Source organism: Macaca mulatta, chromosome 15 (assembly GCF_049350105.2).
Source record: "Macaca mulatta isolate MMU2019108-1 chromosome 15, T2T-MMU8v2.0, whole genome shotgun sequence".
Lineage (NCBI taxonomy): Eukaryota > Metazoa > Chordata > Mammalia > Primates > Cercopithecidae > Macaca > Macaca mulatta.
Genome location: NC_133420.1, coordinates 12457168 through 12484814, shown reverse-complemented (window position 1 = coordinate 12484814; position 27647 = coordinate 12457168).

The window sequence follows — 27647 nt, the reverse complement described above, 5'->3', positions numbered from 1 at the left end:
CTCTTTCCCTCACCCATTCACTCACTCACCCACTCATTTGTTCTCTCACTCATTCACCCACTCACCCATTCACTAAGTCATTCATTACTCATTCATTCATTGACTCACTCACTCATCACTCGTTTATTCCCTCGGTCACTCACTCATTCACTCATTCACTCACTCACTCACTCACTTATTCACCCACTCATTCACTAAGTCGCTCATTCATTCACTTACTCACTTATTCACTCACCCGTTCACTCACTCACTCATTCACTCACCCAGCAATTCACTCACTCAGTCACGTTCACTCATTCGCTCATTTACCCACTCACTCACTCATTTACTTCTTCCCTCATCCACTCACTCACTCATTCACTGACTGACTCACTCACTCATCCATTCACTCATTTACTCACTCATTTACTTCTTCACTCACTCCTTCATTCATTCACTCAGCAGCACCCATGACAGGTTGACTGTCGTGGGCTCTGCTGTTTCCCTGGGCCTGCAGCAGGGAATAGTCAAAGATCTCTGAATCCACGGCATTCAGAGTCCAGCAGGGGGACCTCTGGAGAAGCCCAGTAGATAGGTGAAATGCCCCATGTGTGACAATGATGAGGATGTTTTAAGAGAAGCAGGGAGGGAACAGGAGTGTGCATGGAGCCCAAAATTTCTAAGAGGGTGATCTGGGGAGACCTCACCATGCAGGAGACCTTGCAGGACAGACCTGAGGAAGGTGGGCAGAGTGGGTAGGAAGAGGAGGGCCTGAGCTGAGGAAAGAGCAGGCTGGGCCTGAGGTTGTCGGGTGCCCGCATGGGCCTCTGGGCAGCACCAGGATCTGAAGGGACCAGAGGACAGGCCAGTGTACTATGTGTGGGGCCTGTGACTGCAAGTCAGCAGAGAAGATGCCTGAATTACCTCCTGATAGGTGCACCCTGACTTTGAAGTTGAGCACACCCGAGGCATGGAGGTGGGGTGGATGTGGGGGCAGAGCATGGGATGGGGAGGGAGCCTGTTCCGGTCCAGATCAGAGGCAGTGACTTGGCCCCAGTGACTCCAGATGCAATGAAGAGCCAAGAGGGACTTTCCTGAGGGACTTAGATGCCGGGGCGGAGGAGCACTGCAAGGCTTCAGCCTGAGCCCCTGGGAGGATGGAGTCACCAGGAGCTGAGGTGAGGAAGACTGAGCGGTGGCGGGTTGTGTGGGGGTGCAGAGGCCTGAGCTCAGTGTGGCCCCTGCAGATTTGAGATGCCCACTCCATGCACAGGCAGAGACGGCAGGGAAGGGGAAGAGGCTGCAGCTCAGGGAGCCCTGGAACGTGTAGCCCGACCTGCTGGGGCACTGGGTCATGGTGCCCTCATGGCTGGGAGCTGCTTCCCTCCTGGGATGCCACAATTCCTTTAGGGCACATCTGCAGCTCCTGCGCTCACCACAGAGGGGAAGTGGGAAGGGCATCTGTCCCTATGCATGTTCTCCTTCACCTTGTCCTAGGCAGGTCCCAGGCAGCACCTCCCCTCCCAAGTGGCTCACCTTGGCCCCTGCCCCTGGTGTTCACAACCAGACCCTCGAAGAGAGCTGGACTCAGCGGCTCACTTCTAATGAATAGAAGCAGGCAAAAGAGATGGCGATCTCTCCTGAGATTGGATTGGGAGGGGCTGCAGGTTCCATCCACTGGTACTCTCCCCCTGGGTCTTCATAGGTGCTAGTTCTGGCATAGCCAGTCACCTGCACAGGGCAGAGGGCGGTCTGAAGCTGATGCCACGGAGAGACTGGGGCCTTCAGTCCAACAGCCTGCAAGCAATAGAATCCTGCCAGCAACACAGAAGCGAGCGTGGAAGCAGCTCCTCCCCTGATGAGCCTGAGCTTTCAGAAGACACGGCAGCCCTGGGTAGACACCTGCTGCAGCCGCGGAGAGCGCCTGGGGCAGACGGCCCAGTGAAGCCTGAACTCCTGGCCCAAGGAGTAAACACTCCTGTGGTATAACTGTGTGCTGGTGTGGGCCACAGTTTGGACTAACCTGTCAAGGGACAATAAAGAACAAACACACACCTCAGGTCCTACTGGGGGGAAGCTGTACGGTCAGCACGGCATGTAATATCTGTCAGGCCTCTGCGCCCAAGCCAAGCTATTGCATCCCCTGTGACTTGCATGTATATGCCCAGATGGCCTGAACAAACTGAAAAATCACAGAAGAAGTGCAAATGCAATATCGCGCCTTAACCGATGACATTCCACCACAAAAGAAGTGAAAATGGCCGGTCCTTGCCTTAAGCGATGATATTATCTTGCGAAATTCCTTTTCGTGGCTCATCCTGGCTCAAAAAGCTCCCCCACTGAGCACCTTGTGACCCCCACTCCTGCCCGCCAGAGAACAACCCCCCTTTGACTGTAATTTTGTTTTACTTACCCAAATCCTATAAAACGGTCCCACCCTTATCTCCCTTTGCTGACTGTCTTTTCGGACTCAGCCCACCTGTGCCCAGGTGAAATAAACAGCCATGTTGCTCACAGAAAGTCTCTTTGGTGGTCTCTTCACAGGGACACGCATGACAATATCTTCCTGTTGAACTAGAAGATTAATTGCTGGCCGGGCGCGGTGGGTCAAGCCTGTAATCCCAGCACTTTGGGAGGCCGAGACGGGCGGATCACAAGGTCAGGAGATCGAGACCATCCTGGCTAACAAGGTGAAACCCCATCTCAACTAAAAAATACAAAAAGTAACTAGCCGGGCGAGGTGGCGGGTGCCTGTAGTCCCAGCTACTCGGGAGGCTGAGGCAGGAGAATGGCGTAAACCCGGGAGGCAGAGCTTGCAGTGAGCTGAGATCCGGCCACTGCATCCCAGCCTGGGCGACAGAGGGAGACTCCCTCTCAAAAAAAAAAAAAAAAAAAAAAAAAAAAAAAAAAAAAAGATTAATTGATAAGGCCAAAGATTAAAAAAAAAACAAACAAACAAAAAAAAAAACCCTCTAGTTGTAGCACCATTAAAATACATGACTTGCCAAAAAAAAAAAAAAAAAAAAAAAAAAAAAAAAGAGCCATAGCTATTCTTTTCCATTTAGCTACAGGTATATATTAATATATGGTAATTCCCTGACTGAGCAATGGGCCAAACTCATGAGAACAGATGTGTGAGGACCGTCAGTGACCACCCTGACCTCAGCCCTTATATACAGACAAACTTTTGAACATAATCTGTAGCCTTGGGGGTCTTGACACTCTAAATTTTATTGTTTTTAATTAACTATTTCTATTCCCTAAGCAATACCTGTTCATCGGAGAGAAAAAATGGCATTAACTATACTAAGCAAAAGAAAGGAAATAAAATGTTCAGAAACATTTACATATATATGCAGACACACACACATACACTCACACACACGCACACACAGGCTCGCACTGTGTCTAGGCCTGCCTTTTCACTTATTTGTATGTCCTGAACATATTTCCGTGTCAGTAGACACTTATCTTCGTAGCGGTAACAGCAAATAGACATTATTACAGCGTCTATTTTTACCATCATTTATTTAACTCATTGTGTTTGAACTGTTAGGTTGTGTCTATCGTTTTCTGTATTATAGACAATTTGATGACAAATGACCAAGCCCCTAATGTTCAATATAAAAATATCAATTGTATAAGGAGATAAGGGGTATTTGGCTAAAATAAAATTCAGTGTGCCCCACCTTCTCCACATGTAATATGCTCTAAAAAGGCATGAATAATTAAATTAGCCCTTCTATTCTCCAGCACGGATCCTGAGCCCAGCGGTGGGTGCAGGTGCTGAGAGCCTCGGTCTGCTCTTCTGCCCGCCAGAAGGCAAAGGCCACTCAACTGCCACCTTAAGACACCCAGGATTTTCCTCTCCTTTTTTATTAATAGAAAAATGCTCAGGCTCAGTGCATGAGAGCAGCGCTCTCCGACTTTGCATTCATCAGAGTAACCTAGGTGGCTTGTTTAAAAATACACATTCCCTGGCTGCTCTCCCAGAAACTGGACTTCAGTGGTTTAGTGGGGATGTGCGTAGGACAGGTGATTCTGAGGACCACGAGGGGTTAGGAATTTCCCCGTTCATTCTGGCCAAGGGAGAGATCAGACCATCCAGCATTGTCCGCAGCATATTTTTTTTTCCTCTTTTGCAATGAATATTTGATGCTCAGCGGGATCAGCCCCAGGATGAGGCACACATCCAAGAAAAATCCATGCCTCTCCATCTTTTCCCCAGGATTGCCCTTTGGCGAGACTCTCCTTTGCGATTGCTTCACTTTCCCCGGTTCATAGAACAAACCTCTTCTTAGTCTCTTTTGTTGTCTCTTATCTGTTCAACAAACACCCACTGCACAAGACCATCTTCCGGTAAGCCGTCGAGTGGGGCCGTTTGGGAGCCCTACTTCGTGGGGGTGGCACCGAAGGAACCGGGGCCCCATGAGCCCTTGCTTTTGTCGTGGCTGTCCCCTCTCCCATCGCAGGGTAACTGGCACCAGGCTGTTAAGCTGTGGATGCACAACCGCACAGCGCATTGCATGTGCGTATTTCAGCACGTGGAGTTGGCCAGTGAAGTCAGCCCAGGTCGGCACAGCGTACAGCAGCGCGCGTGTCCGTGGGGAGGAAGTGTCGTCCCGCCTCCCCGCCAGGCCAGTCCTGTTGCGTCTCCTCTTGCCCCACTCTGATTTTCACGCGCCCAGGCGTCTCTGAGGGTCGCGCCCAGACACCCTCCTCCACCCCAAGGCTGCTTCTCCCATAGGGTCGGGCTGGTGGCCCAGGAGCGCCACAGCCCCCGTGGGCCCGGGAAACCGCAGTTTCGTCATAGCCAAGCCCGCCGCGCTCAGCTTTTCCCACGACCTGAAGGATTCACTCTCCGCGCGTCCTGCCCGACCTCAGGCTGCAGAGAAAACTTGGGGGCGGGGGTCGAGGAAGCCGCGCCCCGGTGCTCCCAGCGCAGCCCCAGGAGGAATCCTGCGGTTAACAAGAAGTTGTGCGTGCGCTCGGGCTCGGCGCCGACAACAGCAGGAGCAGCCGGGCCTGCCGCGAGCCTCCGCGTCCGGGTGGGGTCTCCGCGCCCCAATTCCACCCCGCCCGGCCATCGGAGCACCCCGCAAGTGCGGGGTTTCCACCCGCCCCGGCGTTCACGCCCACTGAAAGTCTCCCTTGCCCTCCCGAGAGATGCTCCCCGTGTTCCATTCTGCCCCGTTCTGGAGCGCCCCGCAAACGATGTGACCTCGCCCCACTGCGGACTCCCCTCCCCCGGACGCTGCCCCTGCCCCCACCCGTGGCGCTCCGGGCATCTCTAAAGCCCCCAAGCAGAGTCCTCCAACCCACCCGCGAGGCTCGCGCACCAGTAACGCGACCCCACCCGCAGGGACCCCGCCCACCTGTGGCGGTACCCCCGCCTCTGCGACCTCCCCCACCGCTAGCGCGGCCCCCACCTAGGACGACCCCCGCGTAGGTGCTCCTGCCCATACCCGCCCCCCGCCGCCAGCCCCTGCCCCTTTCCCTGCTCCTGCCCCTAGCCGCGCCCCCGCCCCCGCAGCCCCTCCCGTGCGCTCTGGCCCCGCCCGTCTCCGCCCTTTGGCGCTGGTGCCGGGCGGGGGCGCGGGCGGGGCAGCGGTTCCGAGTCGGGCGCGCGCGGGCAGGGTCCCCATTGCCTGCTGCACACCAGGACTAGCGACTCCCCTCGGCCTCCTCGCCAAAGACGCGGACGACTCCCGGGCCCCCAAGGGCTCCTTGCGGAAGTTCCTGGAGCACCTCTCCGGGGCCGGCAAGGCCATCGACGTGCTGACTAGCGGCGGGGATGCTCAAGGTGCGCGACCTCCTCCAGGCGGCGAGGGAGGGACGGAGGGAGAGAGGGAGAACGGGGCGAAGGGGATGGGGGGACAGGGCAGAAGAGGGGGGGAGCGATGGGAGGACCCGGGGAAAGATGGGGAAGCGATGGGAAGAACCGGGGAGAAGAGCGGGGAAGCGATCGGGAGAACTGGGTCGAAGCCGGTGCCCGGGAGCGGCAGTGCAGGGGTACCTGCGGGGCAGCGTGAGTCGTCAAGGCAGCCCCGGGGTCCTTGCTGGGTGGGGCGGAGGAGGAAGGGACTTGGCGGTAGGAACCTCCATCCCGAAGATAGTGAGCTTTCCATTCCCTCCGGTTTATGTTTTAAATTGAGCCTGGCAGAGGGGGTCGCCTGGAGCGCCCTCGGGGGTCGTTCTGCCTCTGAGCTGTAGGACGGGGCCGGGCTTCCCCTCCGAAGCGAGGGTACAGCGCGATCACTTCCTAAGTGGACCCCCGGCCCCCAACTCCGCCCCACGCCACCACCCAGCATGTCGAGGAAGAAAAGGCGGGGTCCCTGCACGCCTTCTGTCGCCTCGTGCCCCGCGCGGCGTGGGCGGGGTCCCGGCTGCTGCAATGCAGGACGCGGCGGGGGTGCTCTGGGTTCCCGCCTGGCGTCTCCGAGGCGGTCCGGCAGCCCCTCGCGTTTCCGCTGGATTTACAAAAAGGGTTTCTTGCGCTCGCATGTGCTGTCGCCTTCCGGCTCGTGACAAAACTGAAAACTAAAATGGGTCCCAGGCCCTCCCAGCCAGCCTCCGCGGACGCCAAGGACCAGGAAGCGGGGACTCCGGGACGTCAGCGGCGCCGCGGCGCGGGCTCTGGGCTTCCCCTGCCCTGCAATGTGGAAGCGGCTCTCCAGGAGGGGCCCGAGCCTGGGCCCACGAAGCGGGCGCGCCGGGAGGGCATTTAACATTGAAAAGCAGGAGGTGGTGGAGACTGCGCTCCCCAAGCCCTGGGTGCACGTAGGGGCGCCGGTGCCCGGGATCAGGAGGATGAGGCCTTCTTGGCCAGGTAGCCTTGTTAAATCTATCTGAAAGTGACACATAACTAAGTGTCAAGTCGTCAGAGATATTTAATTATCCTGAATGAGATGGCTACGGAAAACATGAAAACATCGTTACTGGTTACGTGCATGATGCATCCAAAACATTGTTACCTGCACAGTGGCAGCACTGATATTTGTGGGCTTTTGAACGTGTGAACTGGAGTGTTAAGAGTCCTTCAGAGTTATGACAGTAGTTTGATTTGAATGTTCTTTTCTTGGCGAATAAATGCTGTACATTGAATTTACCCAGGAAACTAGGAAGGTGAACCCACACGAAGGACACAGGCCTGTGGGCTGCTCCAGGCACCATTAGGGCGTTGTGGGGCCTGAGCCATGGGCTTCCCGCTCAGCCTCCTGAGAGCGGTGACAGCGTCTCTGTTCTGCCTCACACTGGACCCGCTAGTTTCATATTCTTGTTATGGTTCCCAGGCTACGAGCGGTTGGATTCTGCTAGTCACTCTCTGTCTTCCTCCTCCAGCTGCTTTCAAATGGGTCATCTCTTCGTTACAACTGCTTTTTTAAGCAGTGATTGATGGGGTGAGTTGTAGTGCTGTCCTGAATTGCAGAGGGAGCGCATTGAGGAACCTGGGTTTTGATGTTTTGCACATCAGCTGAGTCACCAGCCCAGGGCCCTGCCAGTCCCATTATTAAGCTCATTTCTTGCTCTTCTCATCGTTACTCGACGCCTTAAAAAAAAAGCAAACTCCTGCTTGCCGTCACTGGCTTAGTTTGGCAAATGGGTGTTTACCCTGGAAAGAGGGGCATTTTGTCCTCTGGACCATCTAAGGCGCCCTTTGGTGACCTGGTCGGTTTCTGACCACTCTATTCTGTGGGCGTCCTTCCTGCTTCCACCTTCCCTTTCCGAACGCCCCTGCCTCCAGGGCTTTAATTTTCCTTCTGTGTGTGTGTCACGCAGAGGTTATGACTATTGTGCCAGTGCCCTGTTTTTTTTTGTTTTTTGTTTTTTTCTGCTGAGGGCCCAGAACTTGCTACATCTCAAAAGAAGCAACTGTACCCATTTGTTCGCGATGATCATAAACAGCACCCTCTAAGGGAGACTAATTGGTCAGCCCCTCTGCTGTGGGTAGAAAGACAGCGGTGGCCGCGGAACGAGGGCTCTGCCCCTTCAGAGCCTGCACAACTGTCCTGCTTTCTTTCTTCAATATCCAGTAGGGGGGTTAATTTTAATAAACCCTTGAAACCAACAAAGCAGGGAAGTGCAAAGACATTGAGTTGCAAGATTTAAAATTACAACCAGCAGCCTTTCATTCTTCCTTCACTGGGGGTTGCCGCTTCGTTTGGGGGCTGCAGGGTATGTTTGGCAGCGACATCGGACCTTTGTGCTGTGCGACTCATGAATTGAGATAGTTCTTTACTAAGTGCTTTGTGCTGTAGGTATGAAAATGGGGAAAGAGGGAGAGCACTGTCCCGGGTGGAGAGGCGTGGAGAGACGCTGTGATACACAGCGGGTCCTTTTCTTCTGGGCTCCTGGTTTTAAATCTTTTCTTTTTTTTCTCATAGCTTGACAGATGGTTTTTGTGTCTTAATTAAAAGATTAAAGACTGTAGGCCAGACCCAAACTAATTCCACTGGCATCAGAGAGAAGAATTCTTTACATATTTATCTATAGGCATAATTGAATTTTTTTTTTTTTTTTTTTGCTGAACTATCTGGTTAGTCAAATCATACATTAGAGAAGTAATATTTAAAATTAAAAAATAAAAAATAAAAAATGTACCTGTAAACCTAACCCCCTTCCATTCCAGTCTTTGTCTCTGTGTAATTTTAGAACCTTGGGCCATGATGTACATAGAGTTTATATTCTTTTAATATCTTGCTACTTCATTGTTTTAATGTTTAATCTTTGGGTTGATGTATCACAGGTTACTTGACCATTTCTTACACGTGTTTGGTTTAGTTTTTTTTTTTTCCTTTAACTCTAATGTAAATTTGAGTGTTTGGCTGGTAGGTTTAGCAGGATTTAAGGCAGAGCCTCAGTTACGGCCGTGGATCGATTTATGGTCCCTAGTTTTAGGAGGGAGGTGGCAAACTGTCCTTCCTTCTAAAATTGATATGTTAAATCACAATGGACATTTACTTGATTTTGAGCACTTGGGAATCCCCTGGGGTTCACTGGTATTGCAAGGTCAGGACTGGGGATCTCCTGCTGGAGAGGCCCCCAGCGTGCCCAGCGCAGGGTCCTGAGCGCGTTGCTGCAGGACAGAAGCCCTGGGCTTTGTCCTCCAGCAGCCGTCACTCTGGGAAGAACTGGCTGCTCCAGGGATGAGGTCTATGCTCTGAAGCCCACAGTCAGCAGAGCAGCAAAGGTCAGCACAGATGACTTTCTATGAATCATTCATTTAACAAGCATTCATGGAATACACACTCCATGCGGTTGGAACTTAGAGTGGAGGACCATCAGCTCACTGTTGTCTGAGCAGAGCTTGATCTCTGGCTCCCTGTTGTAGCCTCCGCTCCTAGGAGGTGCACAGTGAGTGTTGGGGAACCCTCCACAGGCACAGTTGCTGAACAAGGACCCCTCCCAAGGGCGTCAGCCCTGGGACCTGAGCTCTGAAGAGGAGGAAGGCATTCCTAGGGCCGACTTCCCTTCTGGATACTGAGCTCTGCACCGAGAGAAACTCTTCCACATTCACTGCAGTGAAGTTCATAAAACAAATAGCACTTTAGAGACTGGGGCCTGCATTCCGCAGAATTTCTGTGGCTGCAGGTGGTGTCTGCACCATGCAACTGGTGTCTATGTTCCCTGGAATTTTCGTGGCCATAGGTGGTGGCTGTACCATGTGAATGAGAGTCTGTGTTCCCTGGAATTTCCATGGCCATAGTTGGTGGCTGTACCATGCAACTGGGGTCTGTGTTCCCCGGAATTTCTGTGGCTGCAGGCTTTGGCTGCACCATGCTACTAGGGTCTGCATTCCTTGACATTTCCATGGCCATAGATGGTGGCTGTACCATGTGACTGAGGGTCTGCATGCCCTGGAATTTCTGTGGCCGCGGATGGTAACTGTACCATGTGACTGAGGGTCTGCATTCTCTGGTATTTCTGTGGTCGCAGATGGCGGCTGTACCATGCAACTGGGGCCTGCATTCCCTGGAATTTCCGTGGCCACAGGCGGTGGCTGCACCATGCATCAGGTCCTGTCTCAGGAGTTGGTGCCATTCTCTCTGTTACTCCCTCACCTGACACAGAGCGGCAGTTCCTGACCTTATCACTCCCAGGAAACACACAGGCATCTGTTTTAGATCCTTGTTTTATTTCCCCATCACCTTTGTCATCAAAGGGAAATTCACATCCCTATAAAGCTGAAAATGGTGTGGGGCCCCCTGGTGATCTTTCCAAGGCATTATCAGCAGGTAAATTAAACCGTATGGGCCAGTGTACCTGAAATGAAAACAGAAAGGTAAGTCGTGTCACTAAGCTTTGCTGGGAGATTCAGGGTCTTTGTCCGTGACAGAATCATCCAAAGTAAGTTGTTTGTTCACTGCAGATCTAGACGGTTAGCTGTGTCGGGATTAAACTTACCCAGTGTCGACAGAGTGTAGCTTAATCCTCACGGAGGGGTGTCAAGTAGATTGAAGAATGGCTACCGAGCCTGCTATTGTCGGGAGAGGGGCAGGTACGTCTCTCGCTTAGCCCAGTGCTGAAGGAGGCTGGGCTCACGTCAGGCCATGCGTGTGAGCGAGCTGGATGTTTAGCACGCTGGGACGATAAAGCACAAACATCTATTTTTAACTTGTGGGTGACCTTCTTCTGTGCTGCTTGAGTCTCTGTGGATCTTTCTCTGTTTCCTTCCTGAGGAGTCTGTGCCAGGGTCCCAGACGTTTTCTGGGCTGCACCTCGGCGCCTGCCCACTCAGGAGCCTCCTCCTGGTGACTGTGGGACCGTGCTGGGCCCACACTGTCAGCATCGTCCGGGGTAAGCAAGCCCGTCCCTCCACACCTCAGCGTCCCCAGCTGTTGAACAGGGCTAATCAACTGACCGTCAGGACTAATGGGGATCAGATGCGCTCATCTCATAGCACTGCTTGGTAAACAGCCACTTCCACTCTGTCCTCCAACGTGCTACTCTAGACTTTTTCTTTACCTCCATTTAGCCAGGTGATTCGAGGTGACAGTGACTATCAAGAGGGACGTACAGAGGAAATCAGTGGAAGAGAGCTCGAGGAGCAGACATGGGCGCGGGGAACACAGTGCGGGGAGCACGGGTGCAGGGAGCATAGGCATGGGGAGCACAGATAGGTGTGGGGAGCATGGACGTGGGGAGGACGGGTGCGGGGAGAATGGGTGTTGGGAGCACGGGTGCCCGGAGCACAGGTGTGGGGAGCATGGGTGCCCGGAGCACAGGTGTGGGGAGCACAGGTGTGGGGAGCACGGGTGCGGGGAGCATGGGTGCGGGGACCACGGGGTCCGGGAACACAGGGCATGGAGAGCATGTGTGTGCTTGCTCTGCTCTGACAGACGCTGCCAAGCACGTACTCTGTGATCAGATGGGTCAGAGCCTCAGTTCCTCTTTTTTAAAAAAACTCTGTGTTTTTAAAGATAGGTCTTCCCTCTCCTGGTGGCCTCTTTTAGTCGATACTCTTTTAAGCCTGCTTTTCCAGAGGAAAGCTAGGAAGGATGGCCTATATAGGTTCCAGTCTGGGCATATCTGGAAGAATGGCCTGCTTTAGGTTTGAGTCTGGCGTATCTGGGGACATCTTTGAACCTCCACTCAGAGTCCCAGAGCCACGTGTAGAGGCTCCCCAAATGTCTGCTGGGATTTCCCCTCTGCTCGGGGATGATGAAGCGCAGAACCTCACCCTGCCACGACCTCTGGGGTCCTCCTTCCTGGAGGGCAGTGTCTTGGTGGCCAGTGTGTGTAGGAGGCTGGGCTGGCACCTTCGGGCTATGCTCTGCAGCGGGGGCTCGTGACATGGGGCATTCTTGTGCTCTGCACCGGGACTGGTAACGTGGGACATCCTCGTGCCCTGTGGATCACATGCGGTGCACAAGAGCCAGACAGCTCCAGGAATTTGGAGCTCGGTTCCGTGTCAGGCCACCCACCTTTCTTTGACACTTCTGGGGGATTGTGGGGACCGTATGAGTCTGTGTCCCCACCCTCACTGGCTGGACACCTGTGCCAGGCTGGAACTTTATGTGTTACCATCCCCTGTTCCGAGTTGTGTGAATATTTATTCTCATTACCTACTCTCATAAGCTTTCCTTTTTAAAAAAAAAAAAAATTCAGAGACAGACTTTGAAGTCCTCCGGCCCCACCCTTTGTGGACCTAATGGTATTGCAGAAATTATGGCTTCAATTATGTGTAATAACTGGGGCTACTTTAAAAGTCATGTAAAGGAACAAGGTGGAGTGGCCATTTCAAGCGGTACATCATGCTGGATTCTTAAGTGAACATTATCAGGCTTCCAACACATTTTCTCTTTTTATTTACTTTGGAGAATATAATGGGTGCTCGGAAGCTGTTGGAATTTAGTAACAGGAAGTCATCTTTAAGGAGCTATTTAAGCAAGGGGACAGTTGGAGTAAATGTAAGTTATGAACACACACTTTTTCCAAACCAAAGAAATAAAAGCATCAACTGTGCTGGGGTTGAAAGTTGGGTGCTAGTGTGTCTTTCCTGCCCACAGTGACTGTGGCAGTGCTGTGGGCAGGAAATTCTGGAAAGAAGACTTGGTGCCAGTGGTAGTTTTTGTGACGATTCATTTGCTTTCACCTCAAGTGACTATAGTCTTACTTGCAAATGGCTAGGTCTCCACCAGTGGACCACAACATTGACATAGGACAAGTGACAAATGGCCTTTGGGTTTTTAACAATTATTATTATTATTATTTTTTTTTTTTTTTTTTTTGAGACGGAGTCTCGCTCTGTCGCCCAGGCTGGAGTGCAGTGGCCGGATCTCAGCTCACTGCAAGCTCCGCCTCCCGGGTTCACGCCATTCTCCTGCCTCAGCCTCCCGAGTAGCTGGGACTACAGGCGCCCACCACCTCGCCCGGCTATTTTTTTTTTGTATTTTTTTAGTAGAGACGGGGTTTCACCGTGTTAGCCAGGATGGTCTCGATCTCCTGACCTCGTGATCCACCCGTCTCGGCCTCCCAAAGTGCTGGGATTACAGGCTTGAGCCACCGCGCCCGGCCTAACAATTATTATTTTTAATGGACACATTATGGTACATATCCATGGGATACAGTGTGATATTTCAATACATGTTTATCATGTGTAATTAGCAAATCAGGGTAATTAGCATGTCCATCTTTTCAAACATTTATCATTTCTTTTTTTTTTTTTTTTTTTTGAGACAGAGTCTTGCTCTGTCGCCCAGGCTGGAGCACAGTGACCGGATCTCGGCTCACTGCAAGCTCCGCCTCCCGGGTTCACGCCATTCTCCTGCCTCAGCCTCCTGAGTAGCTGGGACTACAGGCGCCCACCACCTCGACCGGCTAGTTTTTTTTGTATTTTTTTTAGTAGAGACGGGGTTTCACCGTGTTAGCCAGGATGGTCTCGATCTCCTGACCTCGTGATCCGCCCGTCTCGGCCTCCCAAAGTGCTGGGATTACAGGCTTGAGCCACCGCACCTGGCCAACATTTGTCATTTCTTAATGCTGGGAATATTTAAAATCCTCTCTTCTAGCTGCTTGAAAATATACAATAAATTATAAACTACAGTCACCCTACAAGGCTATAGCACACTAAACCTCAATTTTACTATCTAGATGTAATTTTGTATCCATTAGCCATCTTCTCCCTTTCTGCCTTCCCGCCGCCCTTTCCTGTCTCTAGATTCCACTGTTCTACCTTCAGAGGGTAGAATATCATTTTCCTCATAGGGATCTTTAACCCTCTTGGTTAGACTTCTTCGGAGGTATTTTTATTTTTATTTTATAGTTTTGTAGCTAAATTGGATTGCTTTCTTGATTTCTTTCTCCACTGGCTCATTATTAGTCTATAGACATGCTACTGATTTTTATATGTTTATTTTGTATTCTGTAACATTACTGAATTTGTTTATCGGTTCAAAGAGATTTTTGCTGGAGTCTTTTTTTTTTTTTTAAATATATAAGAGCATATTGTCTGCAAACAGACAATTAGAGTTCCTCCTTTCCACTTTGGGTGCCCTTGATTTCTTTCTCTTGCCTAACGGCTCTTGACTAGGACATTCAGTGCTATGTTGAATAGGAGTGGCACAAGTGGGCGTCCTTGTCTTGTTACAGATGTCAGAAAAAAAGCTCTTAGTGTTTCCCCATTCACCATTATGTTAGCTGTGGGTTTGTCACATATGGACTTTATTGTGTTGAGGTATGTTTCCTTCAGCGCCTAGTTTGTTGAGACTTTTTATCATGAAGCAGCGTTGAATTTTATCAAATGCTTTTTCTGTATCTATCGAAATGATATGGTTTTTGTCCTTAATTCTGTTGATGTGAGGTAGCGTGTTTATTGATTTGTGTTTGTTGAGCAATCCTTGCATCCTGGGATAAATCCCACTTGATCATGGCGTATAATCTTTTTGATTTACTGTTGGATTCATTTTGTTAGTATTTTGTTGAGGATTTTTTCTTCTGTGTTCATCAGGGATATTGACCTATAGTTTTCTCTTTTTATTGTGTCCTTGTCTTATTTTGGTATCAGGGTAATGTTGGCCAGGAAGAACGAACTTGGCAGAATTCCCTCCTCTTCAATATTTTTGGAATAGTTTGAGAAGAATTGAAATAAAAATGTGTAGAATTCAGCTGTGAAGCCACCTAGTTCTGGGGTTTTCTTTGTTGGGAGACATTTTATTATTACATAGTCATACACGTTACTCATTGTTGGTCCGTTTAGGATTTCCGTTTCTTCTTGATTCCATCTTGGTAGGTTGTACATGTCCAGGAATTTATCCGTTTCCTCTAGGTTTTCCAGTGTGTTGACATACAGTTGTTTAAAATAGTCTCTAATGATCCCTTGTATTTCTGTGGTATCAAATGTAATTCTCCTTCTCTGTTTCTAATTTTATGTATTTGGGATTTCTTTTTTTTTTTCTTAGTGTAGCTAATGGTTTGTCTACTTTAGTTATCTTTTCAAAAAACCAACATTTTTTTCTTCATCTTTTGTATTTGTTAGTTTCCATATTATTTGCTTCCTCTTTGATCTTTGTTATTTCTTTTCTTCTACCACTTTTGGATTTGATTTTTTCTTGCTCTTCTAGCTCATTGCAGTTCATTGTTAGGTTGTTTATTTTAAATCTGTTTTTTAAATGTAGGAGTTTATTGTTATAAACTTTCCTCTTAATACTGCTTTTGCTGTATACCATAGGCTTTGATATGTTGTGTTTCTGTTTTCAATTATTTCAAGAAATTTTTAAATTTCCTTCTTAATATCTTCATTGACCCATTGGCTATTCAAGGGCATATTGTTTAATTTCTATGTATTTATACAGTTTTGAAAGTTCTCCTTGTTGTTGATTTGTTTTTTGTTTGTTTATTAAACTTTACGTTCTAGGGTACATGTGCACAATGTACAGGTTTGTTACATATGTATACATGTGCCAAGTTGGTGTGCTGCACCCATTAACTCGTCATTTACATTAGGTATATCTCCTAATGCTATCCTTCCCCCCTCCCCTTACCCCACAACAGGCCCCGGTGTGTGATGTTCCTCTTCCTGTGTCCAAGTGATCTCACTGTTCATTTCCCACCTATGAGTGAGAACATGTGGTGTTTAGTTTTCTGTCCTTGTGATAGTTTGCTGAGAATGATGGTTTCAAGCTGCATCCATGTCCCTACAAAGGACATGAACTCATCCTTTTTTATGGCTGCGTAGTATGCCATGGTGTATATGTGCCACATTTTCTTAATCCAGTCTGTCATTGATGGACATTTGGGTTGGTTCCAAGTCTTTGCTATTGTGAATAGTGCCACAATAAACATACGTGTGCATGTGTCTTTATAGCAGCATGATTTATAATCCTTTGGGTATATACCCAGTAATGGGATTGCTGGGTCAAATGGTATTTCTAGTTCTAGATCCTTGAGGAATGGCCACACTGTTCCACAATGGTTGTACTAGTTGACAGTCCCACCAACAGTGTAAAAGTGTTCCTATTTCTCCACATCCTCTCCAGCACCTGTTGTTTCCTGACTTTTTAATGATCACCATTCTAACTGGTGTGAGATGGTATCTCATTGTGGTTTTGATTTGCATTTCTCTGATGGCGAGTGATTATGAGCATTTTTTCATGTGTCTATTAGCTGCATAAATGTCTTCTTTTGAGAAGTGTCTGTTCCTTGTTGCTGATTTATAGCTTTATTCTGTTACAGTCTGAGAATATCCTAGATGTTATCTCAATTTTAAAAAAATGTATTGAGACTTCTTTTGTAGCCTAGCATGTGGTTGATTCTAGAGAATGTTCTATGTGCTGAGGAGAAGAATGTGCATTTTGTATCTGTTGGATGAAATGTTCTGTAAATGTCTGTTAGGTCCATTTGGTCTACACTGTACTTTCAACTTGATATTTTGTTGTTTTTTCTGTCTAGATGATCTTCAGTGCTGACAGTGGGATTTTGAAGCCCCTACCTTTATTGTTGTGTTGGTGTCTCTCTCTATACATATATATATATATTTGAGATGGAGTTTTGCTCTTGTTGCCTAGGCTGGAGTGCAGAGGTGCAATCTCAACTCATTGCAACCTCTACCTCCTGAGTTCAAGTGATTCTCCTGCCTCAGCCTCCCAAGTAGCTGGGATTACAGGCATGTGCCACCATGCTGGGCTAATTTTTTTTGTTAGTAGAGAAAGGGTTTCACTATGTTGGCCAGGCTAGTCTTGAACTCCTGACCTCAGGTGATCCACCTGCCTCCACCCCCCAAAGTGCTAGTATTACTGGCATGAGGCACCGCGCCCTACCTCTCTCTCTATTTAGATCTACTAATATTTGCTTTATATATCTGGGTGCTTTGTTGTTGGGTACACATATACTCGTAATTGTTATATCCTCTTGCTATGTTGATCTCTCTATTACATAATTACCTTTTTGTCTCCTTTTACAGTTTTTGACTTAAATTGTGATTGGTCTGAAATAAATATAGCTACTCTTGCTCACTTTTGAGTTCCATTAATGTGGAACATGTTTTTCCATCCCTTCACATTTAGTCTATGTGTGTCTTCACAGCTGAAGTGAGTTTTTTGTAGACAGTATATAGTTGGTTTTTCTTCTTTTAAATCCACTCAGCCCGTCTATATCTTTTAATTGGGAAGCTTGGGGTTATTTTGCTATTGATATCACAGTCCAGACATTAAGATTTTCTCACTTAAGTTATTTGTACACAAATTAATATGAAGAGGAAGTAGAGATTTTCTTTTGTCCTTTTGAAGATAGTGATGGATTATTTTTTTGATTTCATGCAAGTGAGGGACTCACCATGCCTGTTGGAATTTTAGAATTTCTTTCCTGTTGTTAGGAAGAGCAATAATCTGTAATGGGTTCCTGGAATCATCCAGTGATGGTCTGAATATCTTAAAAGTTTTCTTTCATGTCTCATTTTCTATTTCTCCCCTAGTAGCCATGCACCCGGGGCAGGAGATGGCCTTACATTTCCTTGGTTTCTTGATGATTTCTTAGGTTTAGTGTTTGAAACAGTTCAGATTCTGGATAAAATCAGCCCTTCTGAGAAGTGTGTAAGTCAAACAAGGACATTCTGGTGGCGTTATACAGGTTTCCCATGCCCCATGAGTACAGGAATAGCTCTCTGGGGAAGGAGTATGGGCACAGGATTGCAGGAAGCCATTCTTGGATGGTCCCATCGTTCTACAGGAATTCTCATGCAGGGAGAAGAAGCATGCGGCGACTGAGCTGGTAGGGATCCTGCTGATAGTTTTGATCGTTATGATTTGCTCCTGAAAGGTGATGTGGGATGACGTGCAATATTTAGAATGCTGACATTCCTTGAAACAAAGATATAGAAAAAATCTTATAATTGCAGGGTGCCTTGTAGTTTTCAGCTGCTCTCATGTGGATCCTTTTTCGTCCTTCTGAAATGCTTTCCCAGGAGAGAGCATTGTTCTCTTTATATAGATGAAGAGCCTGGGTTTCAGATGGTTAGGAATTCATCGCAGGCATTGGAATCTTTGGTTTCCTGGAACATTTTTTATTCAAGTATAGACCACATGGCCTCTAAAGGCTGGTTCACTCTTTTTTTGTTTGTTTGTTTGTTTTTTGTTTTTTGAGATGGAGTCTTGCTCTGTCGCCCAGGCTAGAGTGCGGTGACCAGATCTCAGCTCACTGCAAGCTCCGTCTCCCAGGTTTATGCCATTCTCCTGCCTCAGCCTCTGGAGTAGCTTGGACTACAGGCGCCTACCACCTTGCCCGGCTAGTTTTTTGTATTTTTTTTAGTAGAGACCGAGTTTCACCGTGTTAGCCAGGATGATCTCAATTTCTTGACTTCGTGATCCGCCCGTCTCAGCCTCCCAAAGTGCTGGAATTACAGGCTTGAGACACCGCGCCTGGCTGGCTCACTCTTAACACCACGATTGGGGATCGATCCAGCCTCACCTCTGGGGTGTGTGGCAGGAACTCCACAGCCATCCTGGGTGCTCTGGGGTGGGGTGGCCGAGCTGTGGCAGCCCCTCCCAGCTGAGCGGCAAGGCTGGGGAAAGCTCATTCCATTCCCCTTGGTTCTAACCAGGTAGAGGCTTACACTGCACATTTCCTTAGCTAGGAACCTTTAGAACTTTACATTTAAAATCTAATCTGTGATCCGGGGGTAGATACATGGGTACTCACTGTACAATCCTACATTTTTTGTATATTTAAAATTTTTTTTTTTATGTGTGTCATGGACGACAAAAGAAATGCAACCGCTTTACAGCTTTTCTGTATAGCATCTTCCAGAATCAGGAGGCTGGCCAGGGTTTAGTTTCATCAGAAATCTGAATCTTTCTGGTCAAGAGACGGCATTATTAAATTCTTGGTTGTGTGGTTTCTGGGAAAGAAATATTCTAACTGAGTTCCAGAAATCACCTCTGTGTCGTTTCTACAGGAAAAGTGACCACTCTTAAAGCTTCGCTGTCACTAGCAAGAATGATTGTGATGGTTTCTAAGCGGTCTCCAGATAATCTTTAGTTCTTTTGTGCAGAGTGCTTTTATTCCAAGTGAAGTGCCCTTCTGTTTAATGGTGACCTCCAGTTACTACAGGGATTGCAGCCGCATTTGATGGACTTGAACCTGCTCATCTCTGGCTCCCCAGCTTCACCTCTGGGGTGGATGGCAGGAGCTCCACAGCCATCCTGAGTGCTCTGGGGTGGGAAGTCCCTAGTGGGAGTGGACGGTGCATGGCCGGGACGTTCCTGTCCCATGTTCCACACTGGTGTGTGCTCGTCTCTGCCTTGTTTCCTCCGTCCGTGCGTCTGTGGCCTGTTTTCTCCGTGCGTGTCGCAGTGACACATTTCCTCCGTTCCTGCGTCTCTGGCCTGTTTTCTCCGTGCGTGCCGCAGTGGCACATTTCCTCCGTTCGTGCATCTGTGGCCTGTTTTCTCCGTGCGTTCCTCTGTGGCGCGTTTCCTCCGTCCATGCGTCTGTGGCATTTCCTCCGTCCGTGTGTCAGTGGCGTTTCTTTCGTCCGTGCATCTGTGGCGTTTTCTCCATGTGTGCGTCTGTGGCGCTTTTCCTCCCTCCGTGCATCTGTGGTGCTTTTCTTCGCTCCGTGCGTCTGTGGTCTGTTTCCTCCGTCCATGCGTCTGTGGTATTTTCTCCGTCTGTGGATCTGTGGCGTTTCCTCTGTGAGTCTGGTACCTGTTTTCTCCGTCCACGCTGAAGGCCGTCGCTTCTCTCTAGTCACCACTTACTGATCGCTCCCTGTGTGCTGAGCCTGTGTCAGGTGTGTGACGTGTGTCACCTGTGTGGCAGGGGTTTGCGTGACACACAGGGACACACGCTTGGGGAGCCGCAGTGATGGGGTCATAGCCACGCAGCTCAGCCCTCGGTCTGAGGGACTTGGTGCCCACCCAGCTCTTCCCGAAGCAGCCTCAGGGCAGATCCCAGCTCTGCTTTCTCTCCTGGAGGCACCTCATGGAGTAAATTAAGCAAATCTAAAGTAGGAAACAGTTGTGAAATGAGACCTGGTTTCAGGTGTGTGTGGTCATTTCTCTTTACATGCTTACTTCATATACCCCAAATAATATACTTTTCCACCTGGAATAGCAATTAATTACCAACCATTACTGGTACAAAATTCCATGAAGGATTTTTGAGGAGGGCATAGGCTCAAAACCGTGTTTTATTTTCACAGCTGTGATTTGCATGATAAAACTGTCAGGACTGTGACTTTCTTTTGTTATCTTATTTTTATTTTTAGACCCTTGAGAGGAAGTTATTTAGTGATTACTTATAATTGTGAAAATAATCTAATGATTAGACAATCTCATTAGAACAAGTATTATATTTTCTGTTCCTTATGTAAATGAAATCATCTTAATCCAGGCCGATGTTGGCAGGAATGGTCACATTTAAAATGGTAAGATGTTTATGTGATGTGTAGACCTCCCCCATATCGTCTCTGGAACATTCCAGAACTTCCATCTCAATTCTCACTTGTTGACACCCTACCCTGTTTTGTGATTATTCTTGTTTGCATCAGAATTTTGAATCCACATACCTGAGATGATACTTATGTATGCATGTGCACATGCATGTGTGTGCATGTGTGTACGCGTGTGTATGTGTGTGTACGTGTGTCCATGTGCACGTGTATATGCATGTGTGTGCGCATGTGTATGTGTGTATATGTCTGTGTGTATGCGTGTGTACGTGTATGTGATGTATGTGCATATGTGTGCATGTATGTGTACCTATGCACACATGTGTACACGAGCATGCACGTGTGCACGTGCATACACGTGTATGTGTGTGCATATATGTACACGTGTGTACATGTGTAGGTATGTGTATGCATGTGTATGCATGTGTGGGCGCACAGACATACCTTTCCCTTTCATACAAGCTGTTTTGAGTATTGCTGTTAGGCAGTGATAACTTTCCGTTTCCTCAGTCAGAAAATGGGTAGCTCATCATTAATAAAGATGAGCATTCAATATCAGGAATCCCTAAAGACAATTGAAATTGTCATATTAAATAAATAAATTCCAAAACAAAGATAGTGTTCTGTACTATGTGTTCACACTGAATTTTCTTATAAAAATTGGTGTGAATGTTTCCCACTTATTGGAAATCACATGACTAGTTTAAGCCAAAACGTGGAATATTAATTCTGTCTTCAGATCACTTTTGCGTATTTATGATTGATCTGTTCTGCTGTTCTGGAAGCTCTGAAAGCCACTCTGACTTACCCTAGCTGGTGCCACGTTGTGAGAATCCAGGGAAACGAGGTGTCTGCCAGTTTCAGTATTTTAGATCTCAAGCTGCCTCTTTTCTGATCATAAACCAGCCTTCAAGACAGACACAGTGTGACTTGCAGTGGATTATATCAGTTTTATTTTCTGTGGCTGAATCGTCACTCTACATTGTGAATTAATGTTATTTTTCAGATCGTCTTCATAACACAGGGAGGTTCTCCAGTGTTGAGTGCAGCTTCAGTGAAAGCACTAACACTGTTACTACGGACTTCAACAGACTTGTTTTCTGAGGTGATAACCCTGGAGTCAGGCATTCAGTGTCCGTCCATCACTTCACTTGGTTCCGAGTTCTCAGTCCCCTCCCGCTCTCCTCCCCCTGCACCCTTACATCCGTCTTACCTTCTTTTTGACTCATAGGCCCTCCGCAGATGGTGTGTTGGGGGCAGGTGTCTGCTGTGAATCTTCCATAACCTTGGGAGAGAACTTTTTCTTTGGAGCAATACCCCTCTCAATAAACTTTCAGTAGCCCGAGTATCATCTGTCGTGTGAACTATTTGTGGAAAGTGTTCAGCATTTTTCCTTGGATTTTGGCCGATCTTTCTCCACCTGCCAGTTTCTTTTCAGTTTGCCGTGTCTGTACCCTCACCAACCCCGTTCCAGCCCTGGTTCCGTGTGAAGTAATTGAAGCAGAGCTCTGTAGATGAGAGAGTGTGTGTTGCCCCCCGAGTTCCCTTCCTGGCCTCTGAGTGTGGGTTGTGTTTTGTTCCGAGGGACGACTCTGAGGCTCCTGGCCCCTGTTTTGGAGCACCCCACACCAAAGTGGGTGTAAAATGAAAACTGGGTTTATGCTGTATTATTATAATTCATAGAGCAGATGATAAAAATGCTTGAATCTGAACAGCAGCTGAAAATGAGGACATGGTACCAGTTTGGATGTTGGACGACCTTCTTGAAAAAACTCATCATACTTTAGAAACCGCGCATGTACTGTTTTCTATTTCATACTTAGAATCTATACAGTGTGTGTTGTATGAATGTGTTGTGTGAGTGTGTTGTGTTGTATGTGAGTTGCATGGGTTGTATGTGTGTTGTATGTGCATATTGTGTTGAGTTGCATTTATTGTATATTTGAGTGTTGTGTGTTGTATGAGTGTGTTGTACATGTATTTGTGAGCTGTATGTTTTGTATGTTGTATGAATGTTATGTGTTATGTGTATGTGTATGCTGTATATGAGTTGCATGTATTGTGTGTATGTTGTGTGAGTGTTGTGTGTTGTATGAGTGTGTTGTACGTGTGTTTGTGAGTTGCACGTGTTGTGTGTTGTATAAGTGTTGTGTGTTGTGAGTGCATGTTTTGTTGTGCGTGAGTTGCATTTCTTGTATGTGTTGTATGAGTGTATTGTATGTGTATGTTGTGTTGTGGGTACTTGAATGTTGCGTTGAGTTGCGTGTGTTGTGTGTGCTGTAGGAGAATGTTGTGTTGAACGTGAGTTGCATGTGTTGTACGTGAGCTGTATGAGTCGGTTGTATGTGTATGTGGTGAGTTGCATATATTGTGTGTATGTTGTGTGAGTGTTGTGTATGCATGTTGTGTTGTGAGTTGCGTGTGTTGTGTGCTATATGAGTGTTGTGTGTCGTATGAGTGTGTTGTATGTGCATGTTGTATGTGAGTTGTGTGTTGTGTGTGCTGTATGAGTGCATAGTACGTGCGTGTTGTGTTGTATGTGAGTTACGTGTGCTGTATGTGTGTATGAGTGTGTTGTACGTACATGTTGTGTTGTGAGTTGCATGTATTGGTTATGTGTTGCCTGAGTGTTATAAATGCATATTGTGTTGTGAGTTGCATGTATTGGGTATGTGTTGTATAGGTTGTGTGTGTTTGTGTGCATCGTGTGTTGTCAGTGTTGTATAAACGCATTGTACATGTGTGTTGTGTTGTTTGTGAGTTGCATGTTGTCAGTGTGTGCCGTGTGAGAGGCGGGGCATCCACATGACTGCTCCTCAGAGAGTCCTGCCTTGCAGCCCCTTCCGAGCTTGTATCCTCTGGAGCAGCCTAGAAGCAGCAGCATGTTTGTCTCTGCCCCTCCCCAGGAGGCCTCAGCCAGGTCCTGCGCTCAGCCCGCCACTGGGTGGCCTCTCTTGTGTCTCTTGTCTCTCTCATCGTCCTCTTGCGCCTCCTCCTTCTTGGGACCTGCATCCTTCCTCTGTGCTCCCTGGCAAGCCACACCTGGGACTTGGGAGTTCAGGCTCTCCCCGAAGCCGTTTGCCCCTTTCTGAAGAGCGCCCCCCTTGACTGTCCGTGAGCAGCTGGAGTGGATTGCAGGGAAGGGAGGTGGGTGTTCCTGTAGAGACGTTGGGGTCTTACCTGGGGCGAACGGACCTGCGCTGGGCAGGCCGCCCTCCTGAGGAAGGGGATGGGGCGGGAGGAGCCCAGCTCCGGCCCTCCATCCCTCTATCCCAATCTGTTGTGAGGGAGGGCGAGGTCCTAGGTGATTTCTATGCAGATCTTCAATTATCCAGGCTGTGAATCAAATACTTCTGTTTTTAAGATCAGAGGAAATCTCCTTTTGTTTGACTGCTTTTTATTTTATTTTATTTTATTTTATTTTATTTTATTTTATTTTGTTTTATTTTACTTTTTTTGAGAAGGTGTTGCCCAGGCTGCAGTGCGGTGGCGTGATCTCGGCTCACTGCAATCTCCACCTCCCGGGTTCAAGCGATTCTCCTGCCTCAGCCTCCTAAGTAGCTGGGATTACAGGTGCCCGCCACCACATCCGGGTAATTTTTGCATTTTTAGTAGAGATGGGGTTTCACCATGTTGGCCAGGCTGGTCTCGAACTCCTGGCATCAAGTTATCCACCCACCTCAGCCTTCCAAGGGGTTGGGATTACAGGCGTGAGCCACCGCGCCTGGTCCGTCTGCCTCTTAGTTAGAACCTGTATATTTAATGTTTTAAATTTCACTTTTCCGGGTCAGAACGAAAAAGAATAGTGTTTCTTTTTCGTAGTGTTGCTATGAATGTCCTTTACGATTAGGAGACTGGGCTGGCTGCCCACTGGAGAGTGGCATCACTGGGTCATGGTCACCGTCTGCCCCAGCAGGGTCCAGAGTGTTTAGAGTCTTTCCTGGGCATAGACACCCTTTTGTCTGACGTTCAGATAAAACCAATCACCATATTCAGTTAATCAAAGAGGTCAGAGCTGGGAACGGTTAGTGCACATCCACCTCTCCCGAGAATGTTCACGCCTCTTCCACGCGGGGCTAGGCTGCTGCTGAGCGTGGTTCTACTGGCTGTGGGTGTGGCCTCTTTCCTCCACCACAGCCATCGCAGGCCTGCCACAGTTTTGATTCTTCTAGAAGAGAATCGGCAACACAAGAGAAACAAGATATGTTAGATTTGAAACCTTTAAAAATGATTTCCTGAAACATAGCGTATATTTTTTGCCCATACCTAATTTGATAGCAATTTAGAAAAGATTAAAATGAAAAAAAATTTTCTCCTCTATTAAATCTTTGAAAGGCATCCAACTTAGTTTTCATACAATTATTGTCTCTTTGGAGTCATACCTTATTGGTTTCAGTGATGTGTAACAAGTGCACCGGCATACACAGATTTAGGAGCAAACAGCTGCTTCATGATTATAGTTCAGCTCGCGGGGCGCAGTTGTGGGGGTGCAGCCTGCGCCTGCCTGTGCGCCAATAGGGCTGGTCACTTTGAGCATCTGGGAGTGTCTGGGTAAGTGAGGTCTGGGCAAGGCAGCATCCACACACCTGCGTAGTTCTCACTTTGTCCACGTTATCCCGCAATGCCACAAAATTATCAAGTAAGTGTTCTCCAAGCGCATGTTCAGTTAGTGTTTGGAAAGTGCATAGGTAGCTCATACAGCACCTTCAGGAGGAGCTAGGAGCCCAGGAATGAGAGCAGGTGTGAGGCCTGTACTCTCTTTGCATAGATAAAATATGCATGTGCATATCTGAGGCCAGAAAGTTAGATTGGGGCCAGAATGTGGAAGTCCTTACCTGTGGGATACTAGGGAGCCACTGAGGGTTTCGGAGAGAATCGCCTCTGATGTGCGGCATGCCGTGGAGCCGGGGGGACAGAGCAGACTCATGCAGGGCACTTGCCGTGGGGAGAGGAGGAGAGAAGGCAGCCAGTGAGCTGAGCGATTTGGTGCCTGGGTCAGGAGGGGAAGAGGGAGTGCAGGAAGGCGGAAGAAGCTGCGAGTCTGCACCCCGAGGTCGGCGTTGCGCTTTGCCAGAAATCAGGAGAAGCAAATGTGGACCTGACTCGGAGATACTTACAGACACCAGTGCAAGCTGCGAGTTTGGAAATACAGGAGGAGGCTTGGGGAAAATCTGGAGCAGGGTGCATTTGGGAGCCTCTTAGGTAGAAGTGCAGGTCAAGTAGCCAGAGTGTGAGGCGTGCATGTCTGGAGAGAGGAGGCCAAAGGAAAGCCCACATTTGGAAATGGAGGAAGTGTTGGGAGACCCAGAAAAGGTCCTGCTGAGTCCAGAGAAGAGCTGGATGGCGCAGTTCACTAAAGCCCAGAGCCGAGAGTTTCCAGGAGAAAGTCTCAAGCGTTGCTGAAAACCAGGGGGCAGGACTCCAGTTGGAGCCTGCGAGGGGAGCATGGGAGCCCTGATCCCTGAGAGCAGCCAGAGCCTGGGGTTCTCGCGGAAGTGGGTGGGAAGTGCAGGTAGCAGGTGGAGATGGTTCTTCAAGGCCTGGTGCTTCACACGGGCAGCCAGCCGTGGACCAAGACACAGCTGGAGAGGGACCTGAACCCAGAGCGTCTCCAGGTGAAGCAGGGAGCCGGGAAGGGCAAAGGTATCCGGAAGAAAGCGGGCAGGCATGGAGCCAGGTCCCCAGGGAGGCTGCAGTCTTCTTTCTCTGTTCATGGACTGGTTGTTGGCTATTTTGAGTTCTCAAAGTCATCCACTCAGTGCGGTCCAGAGAAAGTTCCCAGGGGTCTCAAGGCCGGAGCAGGCCTTGTACTTTTCGGAACACGGTGTGTGTTGACTCAGGGTTACCGTCAATGGCTAATTCTAGCGTGTCTTTTGTTGAAGTCTGCAGAAGAGCCTCAACCGGCACCAGCTTTTGAAGAACTTATAAAACTTGTGTTCTAATTCTGGTATTTTTGCCTGAAATGCCTCGTATATTTTTGGCTAGGTGTTCTTAGCCCTTGTGTTACGGCATTTGGAGCTCTGTATTTTTGTGATGTGCTAGCTGTGAGGATGTTTAAAATTAGATTCCTAGAAATCAGGTTATAGGAGCTCTCGGCCACGCTTCGTGGGTTATGTTTTGACCCCTCATAGTGGATCCCGTTGCGGTGGCTCTTCTTAGTATTTATGGAACACCTGACTCGTGATGCTAGGAGAATGTGATTTGTTTTCTTTGTAAGTCTAAAGTCTAATGACCTTGTAGAGTCTTTATACCCATCTCTTATAAATCAGCTTTAATATACTTGAAAATATCCTCATTGTGCCCTTGAAAAGCAGGTGCACATTTTTAAAGTCATCCTTTTAAAATCCGTTTCTGCAGCCTGTGCCCTTTGTCTGTTTTGTTTCCTTCACTGCAACATCATGAAACAGGGACAAGGGCTAGAATCTCTGTTTCATACACAGAGCTGAACTGTGCTGAGTGACCTGCTATGCTGACGTCTGTTTCTGTCATGAGAGGGAACCCAGGCCTCTTGACTTTTCCTTTTGTATATTTTCAAAAAGAATATTTTTTCCTCTCTTGAGTCCATTCCATTGTGGGATTCTCTCCTAAGACTGTTTCTTTGCCTTCCATTTTGACAAATATGATTTAGTTTCCGAGATGATGAAGGGGCAGTGAAAAGGCCTGGGAAAGAGAAAGCAGGAAGAGAAGGAATTATCTCATGATTTTAGTCAGAAGGAAATCACTCAGACAGAAACGCTATTACAAGTGGGTCAGATCCCAGGAAGTGGGATTGAATAAGTGACATGGTATCGCACAACTCTGTTTTACATTCTTGCTGTTGCCAGGGGTAACGAAAAGAACGAGTATATTCATTCCGAGGTCAAATATATATCTTTGCTGACTCTGACTATAATTAGCAGAATTCGTTCAGTTCCAGTTTGAGAAAACCTTTACAGAAGAGGGTCTTCGTGCACGTGTGCCTATTTCTATTTATATGTTCACGCGTATTGGAGTATAAATGTGTGTGTGCTGCGTGTGAGACCTCATTATTTGAAACAAGAAATGTGCAGTAGAGCTTATATATTTCGAGAAGGTACATTTGGGGGATAAATCACTTTGTTTAGAATTGAATAATGGGGTCTTTGAGGGGTATATATATATGTATGTGTGTTTGCATTTATGTGTATGAAAGTGTGTATTGCATGTATATGTGTTGTGCATGTATGTGTGCCTTTGTGTGTAATGTACCTGTGCATGCATGTGTATATGTGTGCATGTGTATGTGTTGCATGTATGTGTGTGC